The sequence below is a fragment of the Halichoerus grypus genome, chromosome 10, assembly GCF_964656455.1.
Source record: "Halichoerus grypus chromosome 10, mHalGry1.hap1.1, whole genome shotgun sequence".
NCBI lineage: Eukaryota > Metazoa > Chordata > Mammalia > Carnivora > Phocidae > Halichoerus > Halichoerus grypus.
This window is the reverse complement of record NC_135721.1, coordinates 2786332-2791868: the sequence shown is the minus strand read 5'-3', so window position 1 is coordinate 2791868 and position 5537 is coordinate 2786332. Positions and strand designations below refer to the sequence as shown.

General features: G+C 39.8%; 1 non-coding gene across 1 annotated transcript; it reads right to left on the bottom strand.

The window, feature by feature from the left end:
• Positions 1-3573: 3573 nt before the first annotated feature.
• LOC118555970 (U6atac minor spliceosomal RNA) lies at positions 3574-3698 on the bottom strand. The gene has a single exon (XR_004927240.1). It is a non-coding gene; the product is annotated as a U6atac minor spliceosomal RNA (small nuclear RNA).
• Positions 3699-5537: the final 1839 nt, after the last annotated feature.

The following is a 5537-nucleotide window of genomic DNA, read 5'->3' as shown; positions in this document are numbered from 1 at the left end:
GTATCATATGACCTCACTGATATGAGGAATTCTTAATCTCAGGAAACAAACTGAGGGTTGCTGGAGTGGGGGGTGGGGTGGGAGGGATGGGGTGACTGGGTGATGGACACTGGGGAGGGTATGTGCTCTGGTAAGCGCTGTGAATTGTGCAAGACTGTTGAATCTCAGATCTGTACCTCTGAAACAAATAATGCAATATATGTTAAGAAAGAAAAAAAGAAGAAGAAGAATGTAGCAGGAGGGGAAGAATGAAGGGGGGGAAATCGGAGGGGGAGAAGAACCATGAGAGACAATGGACTCTGAAAAACAAACTGAGGGTTCTAGAGGGGAGGGGGTTGGGAGGATGGGTTAGCCTGGTGATGGGTATTGAGGAGGGCACGTTCTGCATGGAGCACTGGGTGTTATGCACAAACAATGAATCATGGAACACTATATCTAAAACTAATGATGTAATGTATGGGGATTAACATAACAATAAAAAAAATAAAAAAAAATGCTTTGTCAGAGACAAGTAATAAAATTATATTGAGAAAGAAATGGAAATAGCATTTAGTGTCTAGTTTACATCCCAGACACTGTAACAGATCGGTGCCTATGCTGTACCATAGAGTCTGTATTAGAAAACTGACAGTGTATAATATTATCTGCCTTCCACATATGGGAGACTAAGGTTCAAAATGTTAAGTGCTTTGCCCAAGGCTGCATGCCTTTGGCAGATCCTAAATATTCTGACTCCAAAGCCTGTATTTCTTTTCACTGCAGAAATTTGTTTCCCAATGTGCAGTTATAGAAAGAGAGAGAGAGGGAGGGAGAGAAAGGGAGAGAAAGACAGGGAGAGAGGGAGAAAAAGAGGGAGGGGGGAAGAGAGAGGGCGAGGTAGAGAGAGGGGGGGAGAAGGGGACAGAGGGAGGGAGGGAGGGAGAGAGAAGGAGGGAGGGAGGGAGGGGGGCTGGAAAGCACAGTGGAAATGTGGTGAGGAAATGGAACAGTTGGGAAGGCTCCCCATCAGTACCGTCCTGTGGCTTTTCCACCCCCGCTGGTCTCTGCGAAGACAGGCTTCGGCAGACAAGTCAGGATGAACGCCCCCACCCACCCCCAGACTGCTCAGCCTGATACTCTCCGTGGTCTCTGGTGCTCTAAGGTAATCTTCGCTGACTACTAGGAAAATTATAGTATTTCAGTGAAAATTTCTTTGTGACAAGTGAACAAACCAAAAGAGAAGAGAAGGAAAAGAAAATGAAAATGTTCCAATTTGAGAAAAATAAGGCAGTAAGTACCGCATCCGTTATGTCATTGAGGAAGGAAGGGAAATGAAAACGGTGTCTCTCTCCGAGCAGAATTCCTGATCAGGCCACAACTTTGTAACAAGATAGGATGACAGGACTTAATCTGTGTAGCATTACCCTTACCTATCAACGGCTTCCAAATATTCTCCCTCTTCCTTTCCTCCCTCCCTCTCTCTCTCTCTCTCTTTTCTTTTTCTTTTCTCTTTCTTTCTCCTTCTTTCCTTTTTTCTTTCATTGTTTTAATAAATCACATTCTCTGAATCATTAAGAAAACCCCACAAATTTTTTTCAAGAGTTTTTTTGGTTTGTCTTACACTCTATTCACTCAACACTTACTATTTTGGGGATCCTGAACCAATTACTTAACTCCTTTCAATCTTTAGTTTTCTCATTTGTAAAACACAAGATATCAACAACAATGGCCTTGACAGCGATGATAATACCCCTATCTCACAGAGCTTGGATGAAAATGAAATAGGGTGTATTAATCCCCTGGTCTAGGGCTGACACTAGTAAATTTTCTATAAATGCATGAGAGAAGGCAGAAAAGGAGAAATAGCCTTAAAATAATTTTTAGATGGATAATTTCAAAAATCATTGCTTAAAGATTTGATATGCATGTGTTAAATATTGTTTAATGCTCCATATGGTGTCTACTTATGACCAAAGTCACTATCTGGCAAGGTCTGCACAGGAGCTTCTAAAATTTTACTTCCCCATAAGTTTTGACTATGAGCTCCGCACTTCAGTCAAGCTAGATGAAGTTAGCATTGATAGCTGCTTAGAGCTACATTTTTGGACCCAGTTTTAGAGAAGAAAAGCCTAATAAAGTCTGAAGAGTAGTCAGTTATCATCATGCTAGAAGACATTATTTCCTTGGTGAAAATAAACTCATGCAAAGACCAGTCTAATGAAAACCATAGTCCCAAGGCATAGCATTGATGGCCGTTGTGTGTGGTTCTCCATCAGTCAAAGTCAGAAATTATCCACACACACATCACACATCTGCAAGGAGCAAACAATTTCATACAGCCTCATGGCTTTATAGCCTTTTTAAAATACCTAATTGCAATAAAGAATGCGATAAAGCTCTTTTTTTTTCTTTTAATACCAATTATACTCTTTTACTATTATCTAGCAACATAAACTGAACACAATCCTATGGTAACTAAACCAGAATCCCATATGTGATAATCACTAACTCTATTTATAAATTTCCAACTAAAGGAAAACAATGTATATTATTTATCTCTAAATAAAAACCATTCAGAGGTATTAGTTCATTTTTCTCCTATAAGAAAGGAAGAAAAAATGTTTTTCTTGGCTTTATCTGTGATACAGAACTTTATAAACGGATATGTAAAGGGATTTGCATGCTAACACAACTCAAATTCATCAATAAACATTCATCTGAAGCTTTTACAAGAGGCAGCTGGTAATGGGGAGTCATCCAGCTAGGTCTAGAAAGTCAAAGTTGACCCAAAGTTATCGTCTGGAACCACAAATCCAGCTCTTACAGTTTGAACTGCAATATTCTCTTCTATATTAGGAATAACCTTTTTTTATTTCTTTGTTCGGTTTGGTTGGTTTGGTTTCTGGTGTGTGTAGTTTAATTTATTGGGTGGTCAGTCCCCATTTGAAGGCAAAAAGGAAGACTGCAGGCAAATTTTCCAGTACTAAAATCCAAATACGGGGAAATATCAAAGTCTATGAGAATGGTCTCTTGAAATGTTGCAGGTATAAGTTCGATGAATCAGAGCGGGAGACAAACCATGAGAGACTATGGACTCCAGAAACAAACTGAGGGTTTCAGAGGGGAGGGGGGTTGGAGGATGGGTTAGCCCAGTGATGGGTATTGGGGAGGGCGCGTATTGAATGGAGCACTGGGTGTCATGTGCAAGCAATTAATCATGGAACACTACATCGAAAACTAATGATGTAATGTATGGTGACTAACATAAGAAAATTAAATAAATATATAAATAAAAATAAATTTTAAAAATAAATAAAAAATTAAAAAATAAAAATAACTAAATACTATTTGAGACCTGTGAGACTTTCAGAAAGCGATGCCTCTGTAAGTTTGAGATTCGCCCAATTGACAGACAATGGGAAGGAAACTTTTATTTTGGGCGGGTATAGTTGACACACACTGTTACATTAGTTTCCGGTGCACGATGTAGCGATTCCGTTTCTCTAGACAGTCGGCTGTGCTCACCACCGAGGCTGTGCTCACCACAGAGCACACGCGAAGCTCCCCTTTGTCCCCACACTCCATTAGAGAAGCAGAAGATGATGCTCAGGTGCCCCCAGGGAGGCAGGAATGCCTTGCCAGTGTGTGGCCATCAGGCCCAACGGCCTCTTCCATCCTTGTCAAGGGGACGGCTCACCTGCTCTCCTTTCATACAACACAGTTTACGCTTTTTTAAATAAGAAAAGCTGTTAGAAATCTACCTGTGTAAACCAAAAGCACTCTGTAAGCTACAGTCTCTGTCCAGTATCTCATTTGGAGCTGGAAACATGGACATTGAAAGAGAAGGATGGAAACCTCATCCAGGCTCTGAGGCTTGGAGGCGGCAAGCGCTAGACAGGCTCGTTCTCTGTTGTGTCGAACATCATCCTCCCAATAACATAGTGGTGCTGGTGCTGTGGTCCTCATCTGAGATGCAGGAAACCCAAGTTCCAGAAGCATGGACAATTTCCTCAGAACCTACCCACTAATAAATGACCGCAGATGCCCCAAGTCATTCTACTTTATATTTACACAGACTTGTTTTCCAGGTAATAGACCCTCACTTTCTTGACGCACATAAACAGCCAATTTTTCCAGCAGCATTTATTCTATTGCATATGGCAGTCTTTCTGCATGGTTGCATAACGTGACCTTTGTAGTATCAATATTCTGTGGATGAGTTGGTCTGTGTTGTAGGCTGAATTGTGTCCCCCCCAAAATATGTTCCAATCCTAATCCCCAGAAGCTGTGCGTGTGACTTGTTTGGAAATAGGGTCTTTGTGAGTATCATCACATTAAGATGAAATCATACTGGATTAGGGTGGAACCTAATCCAAGGAGCGGTGTCCTTCTAAGAAGAGGGACATGTGGTCACAGAGACACATGGGGGAAGGCCATGTGATGATGAAGACACAGGTTAGAGAGAAACATCTTTAAGCCAAGGACCCCAGGATTTGGGGCAACACCAGAAGCTAGGGGAGGCAAGGGATATTCTTCCCCAGAGCCTTGAGAAAAAGCACGGTCCTGCAGACACCTTGATTGTGGACTTCTAGACCCCAGAACTATGCGAGAATACATTTTTTTGTTTAGGCCACCTACTTTTGTGGTGCTTTGTTACAACAGTCTTAGGAAACCAATACAGTCTGATTCTGAGCTCTTCATTCTACTCATTGCTTTCCACATCTATTTCTGTAATAATATAATACTTCCTTAATTACTATGGATTTATAATAAATCATGATATTTGGAAGGACAAATTCCTCAACCTTGTAATTCTTCAGACTTTCTAGCTACTCCTGGCCTTCTGCTCTTCCATATGAATTTCAGGAGAAGTCAATGCAGGTCTGTGAAAAGCCTGCTTTAGATTTTGATTGGAATTTAGTGAAATTGGAAGGCTAATTTGGAAAGTATTCATATATTTGAGATAAAGGATTTTCTAGCTATGAAAGTGAGATGGATCTCCATTTATTCAAATATTCAGTAATGCTTCATAATTTTCCCTGTAAAGATTTTACACATATTTAGTGGGTTTATTACCAGAGCTTTAGAAACATTGTTGAAATTATGAGTGGGATCTTTGTTACAATGGCATCTTTGTTAAAATTATTTTGGATTTGTCTGTAGCGATCTTATCACCTGCAAATAAAAGCATTGTAATCTCTCCATCTCTGATTTTTATAATTCTTTTTTTTCTTTTCTTTAAACTTCAGTAGACACAGTGGTTGATAATAGTTCCCCTTATGTTATTTCTGAGTTTAATTGGATGGATCTAAACTGCCACCGTTAATTATGAAGTTTTGTACAGGCTTTTAAAAAAATGAATAGACATGATCTGTTAGAAAAGTTTCTTTTTATTAAGAGCTTGTTAAGAGCATCTTTTGAAAATAATGAACGTATAAACAAATCTGTAATGTCCAATCATTCCTGAATTCCTAGAAAAAATGTAAAATTCTGTAAGTTTTCTTTATAGGTACAATTTTTCAGCCTTTCAGTAAAACTGATAACCTCTGGGTCACCCT